General features: G+C 33.6%; 1 pseudogene across 1 annotated transcript in view; it reads right to left on the bottom strand.

Moving 5' to 3' along the window:
- Window positions 1-16,512, bottom strand: part of LOC149773263 (uncharacterized) — a 72,330-nt pseudogene that overhangs the window by 36,183 nt on the left and 19,635 nt on the right. Inside the window, exons 3-7 of the transcript XR_016417417.1 lie at window positions 14,601-14,843; window positions 14,276-14,428; window positions 13,351-13,457; window positions 11,785-12,033; window positions 6,255-6,376 (exon numbers count right to left, since the gene is read on the bottom strand). The product of XR_016417417.1 is annotated as an uncharacterized LOC149773263 (transcript). The remainder of the gene's footprint in view (window positions 1-6,254; window positions 6,377-11,784; window positions 12,034-13,350; window positions 13,458-14,275; window positions 14,429-14,600; window positions 14,844-16,512) is intronic.

A 16,512-nucleotide genomic window follows, 5' to 3' on the forward strand; every position in this document is an offset into this window, starting at 1 on the left:
ATGTTACTTATTACTGATCCATGAGTAAAGCCATTAAGTCATCTTTGTGATTGTCTTTAATTAATTCCATATACAATCATTGCTCAGACAATAGCTGACCTGTGTTTCTTCTTTAACTGCATACATAACTAAGCAGCAGACAATGCGGTGGTTGATAGTAGATTCTCACAATTTAATAAACATCAAAAAACAAAAGCTGCCAACGTGTTTGCTGGGCTTGGCAGTGTTATTAGACTCCATCAGTTGACCAGTAAACAATGTCCACTTTATTAGCCGGAAATTGAAGGGGTATGAAATTTTACATGCGTTCAGCTTAAAGTTTTTATATCAAAGTGACTCGTGACCATTAGAAGCCCACGGCACTTAGTTCTCTGGTTTTACATGGGTATGGTGTTTGTTTATGAACTCCTTATTAATTTCCTATATTTTATAAAAATATTTTACTGTTATGGAAAAGCAAGTTCACAAGCGCAAGTCGATCTCTGCACTTTGCGCAATGATTAGTATAGTAGTTTTCACACATTTCTTTCGCTATTCACAAAATCTGAAGTAAAAGTTATATGCAAGCTGAAAGAATGTGTTGATTGTTAATTATTCTTGATGTAGTCGTTTCAACGAATAGGCACACAGGCATTAATTATTGGAAATTTGCAATGGATAAATGTCCACGAAAACTCGAACGAGAAAATTTTAGCAGTACGAAATTTGTGGACTGTTCATAGATCCTGAAACAATAATGAACTTACATGTGCTTCATCTTTCTTAACCTAATTTTGCTGTTAATTTTCCTACTGAATTCAGACACATAATGATGTGTGAAAAAATTATTGAATAGTTTAAATATGTATGCAGTTTTTGCAATGCAATTACATATTTTATGAATTAATTGCAAGCACAGACGGTACGATGTCAGACGGCAAGTAAACGGTGTCGATGCTCTGTTCATGCTGTATATTAGACATTTAATTCAGACGCAATGATCTGGGAAAAAAGTACTGAATATTGCAAATCTGTGTGCAATTTTTCAATGGAATTACATGCATTATAGATGAACAGCATGCCACGACGGCACGATAGTAAACGGTGTTGATACACTATTCATCATACACATTAGACATGAATACACGGTATGTGACAATCAGTTGTTGTCTGAAAAAAGTAAAATTCTGTATAAACCCCATATTAACGCGACCCTGATATGGATGCGATCCAATTTTTTGGACGCCAGTCACATAGCAGTGTTAAAAATAATCCCAGATGCTCGGGGTCTAATTTCGTATCAGGCCTATCCTGTACTCTAAAAGAGGTTCCCATCAGGATTGTCAAAAGTATAATACAATTTGCCAGATCAACTACTGATCTCACTAACGACATGCAAAATGTATTTTCAAGATGTTGTCAAACATGCCATAATAGGGTGTAATCTGTTTAAAAGCAAGATCACCCCTGTCCTGCGTAAAGTGGAGATCTGATTTCAATTAAACTATAACATGGCATGTCATGCTAAAACATGATTTCGTAATACACCAAACTCCAAATTGGTTGTGTTTCAAGAAAACGCAGTTTTATGTAATCTCCAAAAATAAAACAAAAACCACATTCAGTATATGTCGGTTACATGTAGCATGAATAAATGGTAAACAGTCATGATTGGAGCTGATGTAAAACTATCCTTTCGCCAGCTTAACTAGCAACAATTAAAAAGCAAAGAGATAAGGTATAATCATATTTCCCATATTACCTGATTGGCTAACAATAGCTAGTGAGATGTATATCAGACTGCTTATTGTGCCAATTTTCATAGGTACGATTAGATTGTGGAACAACCCAATATAGCTGAATCAAAGATAATCTAGATACGTGTAGGAGAACAAAAGTATTACATATCATTTGTTCTAAATGAGGATTTTACTGCATACAGAAAATGCAAAGCATGATATTTTAAATTGTCAGAATACTGAAAAATAATTCTTGAGCACTGCACAGATACAAATTAGTCATATTTTTCCCTGTACATTCATAACTACAAGCAGGGATAAAAATCAACAGTACAAGCGAAATACCTGAACATCAGACCCTATGTCAAGGTTCACATCTCCACCACCATGACATATTTCCATGAATCTGGGTGACTGGTGGTTATTCAACTTGTTGTTATGATTTACTTTAATCTTGTCTTGAAATAAAATGTGTATAGTATGCACACAAAGGCTGACTATGTCATACTTTTAATCCAGCCTAGTGCATAAGGTGTCTTTAACAAATAAGACATCAGTAGCATCGGGTTGTAGAGTGAAAGAGAAATAAAGTACCTGATCGTCCAAAACATTTGCAATATCATTCTACCAATAAATAAGAGGACTTGTATCTACCTACAGTGCTCCTGTTTCCAACTATAGTTTTATGTTCAATTCAAACAAAACATAAGGTCACTGTGCATGAAACATAGGCAGACCTGCTAACCCTGTCGAGTCCGTCTCTGTAAGGCAGTCAATTTTTTTCCGTAAGACTGACCAGTTTTCAGTAAGGTGTAACAAAATATCAATAACTACTATTCTAAAGCTGGAAAACGCAATTAAAATTTTGATGCAGCAATGATACAAATTATGTTCGACTGAAAAGTTTGTAAGTATGCATCAACTTTATTTACCACTAGTACATTTGCACAAACCTCTAATTCTAAAGCCTATTCAGCTCAATGGCTTGTTGCTATCTCTCAACTTGACATAATTCTTGGAAATTTTTTTAAATTTCACAAGACGACGGTAGTCATATCTCCCGCCAAGAAAAACTACTAAAATTGGCACATGATGTCATATAAACGTAATTGTGTCCTTTCCAGATTTTATTCACAAGAATCTGAATACTCCTTTTTTATTCTTCTGTCTTGATTATTAATACTTTTCTAGAAGCTTATTTCCCCTTACGTCTTAAACATGCATCACCTTCTGGACGTAATTTTTAAAATTGTCATAATCGACAGTTTGATCAAGCAGATGCTTCACATGAACAAATAAGTGCAGTGTAAAGCATCTGGGGTGCTGCTGTAAAGTTAGTCTGGTTTCATAATTTCACTACTTCTATCATGAAACCCAGATCAAAATAAAACACGGATGAACCAATTATCCGTAATTTTTGGCAACGATCATTTTTCCGTAGTTTTTTCTATGAATGTTCATGAACGTTCTTCAAATGTTTGTGATCAGATCATCATTTGAGTTCATGAACAAATGTTCATGAAAGTTCCACAACTAAGTCCATGAACACTTCAAGAATTTTGATGAATCATGTACTTGAAGTTCATGAACACACTGATGAACGTTTATGAACTATTATAATATCTTTGAAGTTCCTGAAATGTCATGAACTTGGTTCATGAACAATTCAAGTACTTTGATGCACAACCAAGATATTTCTAAAAATGTGTATATTAAATATCTATAGCATTATATTTAAAAATGTTCATGAAAATTCATCATACAAACTTCTCACAATATTAGTGAAATTTAAATAAAGGTGAATATTGTTTTCTTTTTTTAAATAATATGATACTGCATAAATGTTCATACAGAACTTTAATTCAATACTTGTGTACCTAACCTGAGTAGTTCTGTATCAATATGGGAAAATATTTTCTGGCCAGCATGAACAAAACGTATTTGCTATATAAAGCTTTCAATGACTTTGTTCTAATGTGGGGTTTTTTCTCCAATACTGTTAAGAACTGCATATTCTATTGACGTAGTTACTAGTTGCCAATTTGCCGTAAAAACTGAAATATGTTAACAACGATTATTCTCACTGGATGACTGTGAAAGAAGACGTGATATGATTGGTTAATATATGCGCGAGGTTTCAACAGTTGAGCATCCTTTTCCCCAGAAATAAAAGAGCATGCAGACGGTTAGGCAAAAACCTTGAACAAAAACCGTGGAATGGACAGATGAGAATATTTTCAATATCATTTTTTTTAAGTAAGTAGAAGTGCAGAGAATCTGACAAATTATTTTGATCAAGTATGCCACGGTTTAGTTTGAATGGAGGCCATGAAAACATCATGTGAAACTAGGAGTGCATTTGACATATAGAGATATTGCACCCGAATCTAATTATTTGGTGTGAGCAAAATTAGGTGGAAAAGCATACCCAGCCTGGATAATCAAAATTACGGTGAGTATCTTTTTCTTGGTCATTCGCGATTATTTCAGTAGTAGCTATATCTATATTTTATTGGTTTTTAAATGTCAGCATATTAATTATAACCAAGCTAATGATACACAAATTTGTTCAGACCTAATTTAAAATTGCTCAACGAAGTTTTCAAAATCACTAAACATCATCATACCCCCTGTTCTAGATACCAGACGCGGTACGACATCTACGATAGGAATTGATATGTTCGAGATCGTTTTCTTTTACATGACATCACTATTTCTATAATCTGCTGTAATTTGGTAATTTTAATTAAAAAAAACAAACACAACAAAATAGTTAATGTGTGAAACTGTACACAATACAGGTGCAAATAACAATGTGATGAAACCGGAAGCAGCTAAATGCAACATGTGGAGTCGGAGTGGATGCATTAGTGACATACTAAGGGCCTATACTACACAAGTCTGATGTTTTATCAATAAAAAATGGCGAAAATATTTGAAAGCACGAAATAACCATTATCTGTAATATATATATATATATATATATATATATATATATATATATATATATATATATATATATATATATATATATATATATATATATATATACACATGCACACAGATAAGGTTATTTAGTGTATCGATGTTGTCAAAAAAATTGTCATATATTATTGATTAAAACATCCGACTCCTGTGACTATACCTATGGCTAGACAGCTTTAGTTAATATAAAACTAGTGACACAATTCTGCAATAATATAAATGCTCAGTAAATATTATGTGTAAGTGATGACATAATTTTTGAGTTGTATCATATTATTCCAGTAAATAAAGTGGGGTATAATGATAATGTGCTAAAAGCTAAAAACAATGTTGATCAGAGATTATCTGTAATTAACTAACTTTACCTCTTTTTTCAGACCAGACTGCAGAAAAGTAAAATTGTTATAGGATGAAGTTTGTAGGTTAAGGATGAAATTTGAAAACTGGAGGATCCTATGGCCAAGATGGAAGATACATTAAATTGTGACTGCTGCAGCAATGTTAAAGATCCAAACAGTAATCGGATGGAACAGCTTAAGTTGCAGATGGAGACATTCAGTAGTGACAATAGGCAGGATTTGATTAAATTATAGGCCATGAACATCTTCACAAAAGAGTTATCAGACAGGTCAGTCTCTGGAAGAAGATTGGTCAGGAGAAACCCCAGCTGAAAGACAGCTCCATGACGATGGAATATGCTTCAACAGTTGATTGCACACAACTGCCCCAATATCTCTTGAATAATTTTCAAAGAAAAATTACACAACTTATAAAAAGTGTTGCTTAGGGTAAAAAAAAAAGAATATCGCTTGTCAGTTTACATGTTCTTTGTTGCATATTAAAATTTATCTGAAATTAAATACAGTTTTTAAGATAATATGTTGCATTTTATACTGTATTAAAACCCCCACATCAAAGGTTATTTTATGATTCAGGATGAAATAGGTATTTGTGACTTTGTCAGGAAATATAAAAAAAATTGATAGGCACTGTTCCTGAAATCATGAATCACTGAGAAACTTTGTTCATCATAGTTTATGAATATGTTCATGCACCTGTTCATGAATGATGATGATCCAATTTATGAACTTTTATGAACTGTTCATGAATTAAGTTAATGAATAGTTCATGAACTGTTCAAGTACACTTTGTGAAGTGTTGGTTCATGAATTCAGTATTTCATGAACTTACCATTTTCAGTTCATGCATATTCATGATAGTTCATGAACCTTTTGATGAACTTTCATGAATGGTTCATGTTCATGAACCGTTCATGCCAGTTCATGAAATATTCATGATCATTTCGTAGGGGGAGCTACACTTAGGGCCCCCTGTATGGTACAGACCACTGAATAATAAACAATCATTATATTACATGATATACAAAAATGGAATAATTTAAGCATGCAATTTAATGCATCATTAACTTAGCAAAGAATGAATTAATAAACATTGCTATTTTACAACTAGGAAAAATAGCTTTAATCTCACATTAAATGACAATTAATAGACATTGCCGATTCAACTGGGAAATATAAGCCTTTCTCTCACCTGAAATAGAGGATTGTGCCCATCTCATGATGGAACCTAAGGAAGAGATCCAGTTCATCTCTGTCCTCAATCCTCACAGATCCCGATCTATTCATATCTTCAATGAAACTGCGTGCTACAACCTGAGGAAAGAAATGTAAAGAGTTATTATAATCCAAGAACCTGACAACAACCTGATGGAAAGAAATGTAAAGCATTATTTAACTTATTACAATCCAACAACCTGACGGAAAGACATGTAAAGAGTTATTACAATCCAACTACCTGATGGAAAGACATGTAAGGAGTTATTATAATAGAACAACCTGATGGATACGGAAAGACATGTAAAGAGTTATTACAATCCAACAACCTGATGGAAACAAATGAAGAGTTATTACAATACAACAACCTGATGGAAAGAAATGAAGAGTTATTACAATACAACAACCTAATGGAATGACATGTAAGGAGTTATTACAATCCAACAACCTGATGGAAACCAAAAGACATGTAAAGAGTTATTACAATCCAACAAACTAATGGAAAGACATGTAAAGAGTTATTAAAACTAAACTACCTGATGGAAAGAAATGAAGAGTTATTACAATCCAACAGCCTGATAAAAATAAAGGTAAAGAGTTATTACATATTCAACAACCTGATGGAACGAAATGTAAAGAGTTCTTACAATCCAACAGCCTGATCAAAAGAAATATAAAGAGTTATTACAATCCAACAACCCGATGGAAAGACATGTAAAGAGTATTACAATACAACAGCCTGATGGAAAGAAATGTAAAGAGTTATTACAATCCTACAGCTTGATGAAAATACAGGTAAAGAGCTATTTCATACCCAAGAACCTGATGGAACAAAATGTAAAGAGTCTTACAATCCAACAGCCTGATGGAAAGACATGTAAAGAGTTGGTACAATCCAACAACCTGATGGAAAGACATGTAAAGAGTTGGTACAATCCAACAACCTGATGGAAAGACATGTAAAGAGGTATTACAATCCAACAACCTGATGGAAAGACATGTAAAGAGTTATAGCCTAATAATAAAAGTGATAGATCCCACTAACTAAAAGTTGTAATATGTGATGAGCACATTCAAGATTGATACATCCTAATCTATATTTTGCATACTTAAGTTCTCATTGCAAACTTTTTGAATAAATGTAGAAAAATCAGACAATTTCAATCTCTCCCTGAGGAATAATATATACAGAATAAAAATACAATACTCCCTATCAAATAACAGGAATCACATTTGAATGCCTATAAACAATTTCCTCTTTCATATGGAGACAATCCCAAGTGAATGATGGATTCAAGTCACATTGTCTTAATGGAGACAATCCCAAGTGAAAGATGGATTCAAGCCACATTGTCTTAATGGAGACAATCCCAAGTGACAGATTGATTCGAGTCACATTGTCTTAATGGAGACAATCCCAAGTGAAAGATTGATTCAAGTCACATTGTCTTAATGGAGACAATTCCAAGTGAAAGATGGATTCAAGCCACATTGTCTTAATGGAGACAATCCCAAGTGAAAGATTGATCTGAGTCACATTGTCTTAATGGAGACAATCCCAAGTGAAAGACAGATTCAAGTCACATTGTCTTAATGGAGATAATCCCAAGTGAAAGATTGATTCAAGTCACATTGTCTTAATGGAGACAATCCCAAGTGAAAGATGGATTCAAGTCACAATGTCTTAATGGAGACAATCCCAAGTGAAAGATGGATTCAAGTCACAGTGTCTTAATGGAGACAATCCCAAGTGAAAGATGGATTCAAGTCACATTGTCTTACTCCCTACTCATTTCTCACTCAATAAAGATCAGTTTTCACAATCACATAGAACTATATTTAAATGCTGTAGATGGCTGCATTTTAATGCTATAGGTTGTAGTTTAATGCTGTAGTTGGCTGTATTTTAATATTGCAGGTTGTATTTTAATGCTCCACTTGGTTGTATGTTAATGCTGTAGGCTGTTATATTTTAATGCTGTGTGTTGTATTTTAATGCTGTAGTTGGCTGTATTGTAATGCTGTATGTTGAATTTTAATGCTGTTGCATTTTAATGCTATAAATGATCATGGTTTAATGCTGTATGCTGTATTTTAAAGCTGTAGTTGGCTGTATTTTACTGGTTTATGTTATGTTTTTAAAGCCGTACTTGGCTGTATTTGTATTATTTGGGCTGTATTTTAATGCTGTATGTTATATTGAAATGCTGTAGTTGGTTGTATTTTAATGCTGCAGTTGGATGTATTTTGCTGCTATATGTTGTATTTTAATGCTGTAGGTTGTGTTTTAATGCTGTAGTTGTTTGTATTTTAATGCTGTAGGTTGTATTTTAATGCTGTAGTTGGCTGTATTTTAATGCTGTATTTTGTATATTAATGCTGTAGTTGGTTGTATTTAATGCTGTAGTTGCCCATGTGTTAATGATGTATGCTGTGTTTTAAGTCTAGCTGGCTGTATTTTAATGTTTTATGTTGTCTTTTTATGTTGTAGTTGGCTTATTTTAATGATTTAGGTTGTATTTTAATGATGTAGTTGGCTCTATTTTAATAATGTAGGCTGTATTTTAATGCTTTAGTTGGCTCTATTTTAATGCTGTAGGTTGTATTTTAATGCTTTAGTTGGCTGTATTTTAATGGTGTAGTTGGCTGTATTTTAATGCTGTAGGTTGTATTTTAATGCTTTAGTTGGCTGTATGCTAATGCTGTAGTTGGCTGTATTTTAATGCTGTAGTTGGTTGTATTCTAATGCTGTTGTTAACATCCTTTAGAGTTCCAATATTCATCACATTACACTTAGTTGAAATCACTTCAACTACATTTGAATGCTAAATTCTACATCTGCATCACATCATATTGATTTCATAGCTGAAATTACGTTTACAATATCACATAACCATCCACTGCACTGACTTGGATGGGATGTCCTATGTAACAAGATGATTTGATGTAAATGAACTAATATAGTAGACTACACTGGCCTAGAATTGTTTCATTCCAAAAGCCATATGGACTGAACCATCCTAAATATTCCAAACAGGTCAACTTTATTCATTAGTTCAAATTATCAAGGCATTTTGTTTTGTTACAGAGTCATCCATGTAGGCACAATCACAGTGATGTTGACAGATGATTAGTAACCAACATGTCTCCATGAGCATGAGCTAAGTAGAAAACTATTTTCTTATTAGGCTCATCTTGACTTGCATTAGACTTACATAACTTGGTACAAGACTTACATAACTTGGTACAAGACTTACATAACTTGGTACTAGACTCACTCACCATGACTTGGTATTAGATTCTTCTTGATTTGGCACAAGACTTAAATAATTTGGTATTAGACTTATCTTGACTTGGTACAAGACTTAAATAACTTGGTATTAGATGTACATGACATGGTATTAAACTTAGATGACTTGGTATCAGAATTAGTTGACTTGGTATTAGACTTACATGACTTGGTATTGTACTTACATGACTTGGTATTAGACTCACCATAAGTTGGTATTAGACTTCCCTTAACTTCATATTAGACTCATTATTTGTTGCTGTTGTAGGATTTATTGCCATTTTTCACACACAATAGGCTATACATGGAGGCCAGTATTAATGGTGGAGAAAGAACCCAGGAAAACTCCGGAAAAACCACCGACCCACGAGAAGCTACTGGCAATCTTTCTCACATACCCACATTAGCCGAATCTGAGACTCGAACCCATGCAGACAGAGGTGAGATGACAGTGATCTAAAACGAAGAGCGCTTTAGACCACTTGGTCACTTGGAGCCCCAGACTCAATATGACTTGGTATTAGACTTACCTTGACTTGGTACAAGACTTACATGACTTGGTATTAGACTTAACTTGACTCGGTACAAGACTTGCATGACTTGGTATTAAAATTACATCACTTGGTATTAAACTTACCTTGACTTGCTAACAGACTTACCTTGACTTGGCACAAGTCTTACATGACTTGGTATTAGACTCACCATGACTTGGTACAAGACTTACATGACTTGGTATTAGACTTGCCATGACTTGCTATTAGACTTGCTTTGACTTATCTAAACATGGTATTAGACTTACATGACTTGGTATTATATTCACCATGACATGGTATTAAGACTTAATTTCACTTGGTACATGACTTACATGACTTGGTATTAGACTTAACTTGATTTGCTATTAGACTCATCTTCACTTGGTACATGACTTACATGACTTGGTATTAGACTTAATGTGACTTGCTATTAGACTTATCTTGACTTGGTACAAGACTCACCATGACTTGGTAATATAATTACCATGACTTGGTATTAGACTTGCCATGACTTGCTATTAGACTTACATTGACTTGCTATTAGACTTACATTGACTTGGAACAGAGTTGCATGACTTGGTATTAGACTTATCTTGATTTGCTATTAGACTTACATTGACTTGGTATTTGACTTACATTGACTTGCTATTAGACTTACCTTGAATTGCTATTTGACTTACTTTGACTTGCTATTAGACTTACATTGACTTGCTATTTGACTTACATTGACTTGCTATTAGACTTACATTGATTTGGTATTATACTTGCCATGACTTGCTATTAGACTAACAATGACTTGCTATTTGACTTACATTGACTTGGTACAAAATAGACTTACCATGACTTAGTACAAGACTTACATGACTTGGTATTAGACTTGCCATGACTTGCTATTAGACTTACCTTGACTTGCTATTAGACTTACATTGACTTGCTATTAGACTTACATTGACTTGGAACAGAGTTACATGACTTGGTATTAGACTTATCTTGATTTGGTATTAGACTCACCATGACTTGGTATTAAGACTTGACTTGCTATTAGACTTATCTTGACTTGGTACATGACTTACAAAATTATGCAAAATTCTTTTTTCTTCCATTTCAGTAACCATGACCTTTAGCCTTTCAACTCCAATAACAGTAGAATTAAACCTTACCAAAAGAGTAAGCCATCTACAATCTTTGTTGAAGATATATGGTTGAAAAATGCCGTTTTTGCACAGAAACTATTTTTTTTTAACCTGCAGAGTCTCTGACCTTAAAATCAATAGGATTCTTCTTTACCCCAAGTACATGACATCAACTAAGTTCGGAACAAGTAGGTCATGTAAAGCAAAGTTATACATTTATTACAGAAATGAGAAATGCAAAATATGGATGAATAGATAAGTTGTATGCAAATGCGTTGACTTTTGGAAGGTGAATAAATGTTTTAAGTTATGGAAGGTGAATGGAAGGTGAATAAATGTTTTAAGTTATGGAAGGTGAATAAATGTTTTAAGTTATGGAAGGTCAATAAATGTTTTAAGTTATGGAAGGTGAATAAATGTTTAAAGTTATGGAAGGTCAATAAATGTTTTAAGTTACGGAAGGTCAATAAATGTTTTAAGTTATGGAAGGTCAATAAATGTTTTAAGTTATGGAAGGTCAATAAATGTCATAAGTTTTCCTGTTAGCTTTACCTTCACACCAGAATCTTTTAGCATCATGATTGCTTGTTCCAAGGGAATCCAGCGGGCAGGTTTTTCCTCCCCCCAATGCGACTGTTCTGATGCTAATTCAAAAATTCTTCTTTTCAGTGTTTCCAGCATGGGATCACTCTGGGTGTTATCAATGACAATATCATCCATCAGGTGGCATATTGTTGGCTTGTCTTTCAAAATGTAGCGGAGGTCCTTAAAGTACTTTTCAATGACATCTTTTCGAGATTTCTGTAAATAAAATGAATTAAACTGTGATCATTGCACATGCATGCAGATTTTTGAGTGTCATTTACATTCTAAATCAAGCATACTAATGACCACTGCTGCTTATTTATTAGCAACATGACATTCTGTGTATCAATCTATCTATTGTATACTTCTCTGTCAGACTGTTTACTTTTAATTGTCTGTCCCTCCACATATGCCTGCACTTCTCTCTATTTCAATCTATCCTAAATATAGCTATCACCTTCATATTAAAACCACCTGTCTCCATAGACAATACATATCAATTATTGTATTATTTCAGTATTCACTCTTTTCATAATTATTTATTCAAATATAGGAATTCAGTAATTCAGTACTAAATAATGCATTTCTACAAGTAATGAATACTGTTATGTTGAGTTTCATTTTCATTTTAATTTCACTATTTCTCCCTTAAAATGTCCTAATCAATGGTCATGGCCAAATGATGTTGTCTTGTCAAGAGCTAATGCCTCTATGAAACCCCTTTAAACTGTGTTTCATGCAGAAGTCTATCAGATTCATATTCCTTGAAAACGAGCAAGTCCAATAGTATTTTGTAGAGAGCTTGGGACCATGAACCTCAAAAATGTTTAACCTCTCTATAAAACATAAATTGTCCATGTTTGTTAATGCTGTCTAATGAGCAACATGATCTCAAACACACTTGACAGGATGCAAAGCCTACTTCAAAACTCTGGTAAGGAGATATAATAATACTAATCTGTGTTGATGTCCATTAAAAAATTCCACACCTACTAATCAGGTGTTCTGGTGTTACTTAGTCTTAGTATATTACCATGACTGACAGTTCGTTCCTCAAATAAATGAAACTAGTATTCAAGTCTATTCTAGAGACAACATTCATGGATGAGGAAGACAAACATATGGAACTAAATATTTGTCCATAGTGATCATAATGAGTCTGGGATATTAAAGCCTGATGATGTGTCCATATTGATCGTAATGATAAAGACATTTTAAAACCTGAATAGGTGTCCATGTTGATCATAATGAATCCGGGATTTTAAATCCTGAGTAATTGTCCAATTTTCATTTCAGAAACTGTTTTAAGATCAGACAATGGGACTTGACTTGATGCTGTCTCTATAGACATCAACAAAATGTAAATCGTATCAATTCAATTTTTATTACTTTCAATAAATCCTTTCAGACTTTCCTCTTCATATCCTCAAATATAAGACAAAAGAGAAAACTATACAATAGGCAAAGCTGTGTATACCAACTTTAAGTAAATATTAATGCAAATTTTAAGAATTACATTCTAACTTAATATACCTCTGAAAGCTTATCCACATGTGTGCCAACCAGAATCACATGAGGAATGTTGGCATGAAGTGATGGTGCACAGGTGTGTATTGAGTTCATCCAAATCTCAACCAGGTCTGAAGAAAACAGAAACTACTTACTATATAACTGTATCAAGTAAATAATGATAATAATAATAATTTTAATTTCTAGATGAATTTCCTTATGGTCCTCCATTAATAACATAAATTACACAAAAACAAATTCAACAATGTTACATCAAGTCTACAAAGATACAATTAAACTTTGGTGAAAAGTTATGTACACAGGACTGTTACACCCATTTTGGGGTTGACTTTCAGTTCTGCAAGCAAATAAGTATGGAAAAATGCAAATATATTATATTTTACAACTTTTATGTGTTATACCAAATATCTGACAGTTTACAATGTACAAAGTAAATATATTCTGATCAAAGATATAACCAGTTTTTGAACTATTTTGATATGTTTTCCACATTTAATGTAAATAACCAACATCCTTTATCAAAATACACATTAACAATTCATGTAAAAATGCCAATATCCTTTATTTGAATACACATTATACATTTAGCATAAATAGCGATATCCTTTATTCCAGTATACATGATACATTTAGTGCAAACAACACTATTCCTTATTCCAGTATACATTATACATGTAGTGTCAATAACCAATACCATTTGTTCCAATACACATTATACATTAGTGCAAATAACAATACCCTTTACTTTCTTATGCCTTTTTAAAACTTGTGTCAATATGTAATTTTAACGTTTTTTCAAAACAGCTCCCTAGAACTACAGTAGTCTTAGTTTATTACATACAAGCTTCAAGAGAAACCTTTCCCTCTAGCTCTCTGTACACTCCCATTCTCTTGGTTTGTTATTCATGGCTAAAAGCATTCTACTTACCATGAACTTTACATGGTTTTATCCCCTCCATATCAAGGAAACATTTGTCATCTTCTATGAGATCTGTGATTTGCTGATTGAGATCTATGACCAGGAGATACAGTGCACGACTCGTTAGAAATGTTTGATGAGTCGTTTAGAAGGCATACTGCCCTGCAAAATCCCATATTGACAATGCTGCATATTTCACTGTATCCTTCTCTAGTTTGTCGGCATGTTCATTTATCAAATGGATGATTTCCATCACTACATCCTTCTTCTTCTCTTTCTCACTGGACTTTGCTTTACTCAGTGGAACAGTTTGTTTGGTCTGAATGTTCCACACCATGTCCACCATCCACCTTGGTAACGGACAATTCTGCTGTCTGGGAGTATTCTAATTTAACTTCTTGGTCTGGTATTGGACTAGTTGATGTATCATTGCTATGAGTTATGTCATCTTCAGAAGCTGGTTCCCTTTGGGAGATATCGTCTCTATGACCTTCTTGTTCCTGGCTGACAGCGGACAGCTGATCTGGTCCAGACAACAGTTTCATCAGCCGTTGAAGTCTGGACAATTGATCAGAATCTTGCAAAAGAGAAAACGTAACATGTCTGTGTCTTAGATATATATATACACACACACTGTCCAAACATTGATCTTACCATATCACCTTGCCTCAAAGGATGTACCAATTTGCCCCTTTCAAATTTGCTTCATAAATGTCACATATATAATGGTTACCTGGCATTAAGCAGTCATTGTGAGTTGGTTGGCTGTTTTGTGCCTCAGCAACATTTCTCTGCAAGATAGGCTATATATATGGTGGCCATTATAGATGGTGGAGGAAGAACCAACAGGAAATTACTGGCAGCTTTCTCACTTAAACCCGCCCAGACAGCTGAGAAGGCAATGAGCAGTAAAGTGAAGCGATACTGACTACTCTGCCAGTGCAATTAAATTGAACTTTTGCTTTACAAGGAAATCATTGTTTTCATAAAGAAAATTCATGTGAATCAATGTGCATTTATTACTACTGAAAATGATCAGTGCAATTAAACTGAACTTTTGCTTTACAAGGAAATCGTTATTTTCATACAGAAAATTCATGTCAATCAATGTGCATTTATTATCTCATACTTATGCCCTCATGTACTTTACCTTCTTATTTAAATCACAGGGTGTGGCATTAGAAATCATTCTTTTGGTCTTTTTATTTGTCTGCTTAAACTGGCATACAACAACATACTGTTTACACAGTTTATGATTGAATAATACACATTAAACAATTTTGTTGATAGTGTAAGTAGAATAATGATATGAGATAAACCTCTGTATAGAGGCCATCTGTGTAATAAGGCCAATTTTGCATTTTCCCATACCATGTCTTGATCTTGTCATGCTGGAAAACAAGTCCAAAAATGAGATTCAATCCTGAGGCAGCAACTGTAAACATTTTGTTCAACTAAAACGTTTATAAAGTTTGAGTGAACCTTAATCACTTTCAGTAATTTCAGAAACTACAGTTCCACTTGATTATTGCTACCTCTCAACCTGATTTAATCTTTAAAACAAAAATAAATTCATGTCGGCTGCTACAACCATAGGGCTCATATCACTGCTTATAATTTGCGAATCATGTGTACGGTGTAACATAATACAGTACATGGATGACTGATATTTAACTTGTAAGCAATGATATTAATCTCTGTGGTGCTGGCAGTGATCATATTTCCCATCATGTGAGGTGAACAAATAAACACATGATATCCAATAGACTTATGGTCAATCTGTACTCAAGCTGTTTCATACCCAGTAGAAATTGGTCGTTTCGTACCCAAGGTGATGGTCATTTCATACCCAAAGTGATGGACAATTCGTACCCATTATTGCACACGGTCAAATATACTATAATGTCATATTTACCACTCCCTCTCTAATTACAAATCTATATTTTCTCAAATAAACTGTTCCTGCCATACTAATTGCACGAGTAAAGCAAATCCACAAAAAAATTGCCCTAGCACTGATAAAAAGTTGTATTCTTTTCACTGAATAGTAGCATCTATCCATCTATCTATCCATCTATATTCACATTGCAAAAAAGGACAAAGCTGACCAGGTTTAAATAATTGAATAAGTCCTTTCCTTTGCAGTAATTCAAATCAACAAACTTTGCCATTTTTGGGGTTTTATTCAGTAATGACTATCATGACTGAAACAATTACAAATGTTTAGCCACCAAAGGCAACTACAA

Source organism: Sinohyriopsis cumingii, unplaced genomic scaffold (assembly GCF_028554795.1).
Source record: "Sinohyriopsis cumingii isolate HCF-2022 unplaced genomic scaffold, ASM2855479v2 utg000721l, whole genome shotgun sequence".
In the NCBI taxonomy this organism is placed as follows: Eukaryota; Metazoa; Mollusca; class Bivalvia; order Unionida; family Unionidae; genus Sinohyriopsis; species Sinohyriopsis cumingii.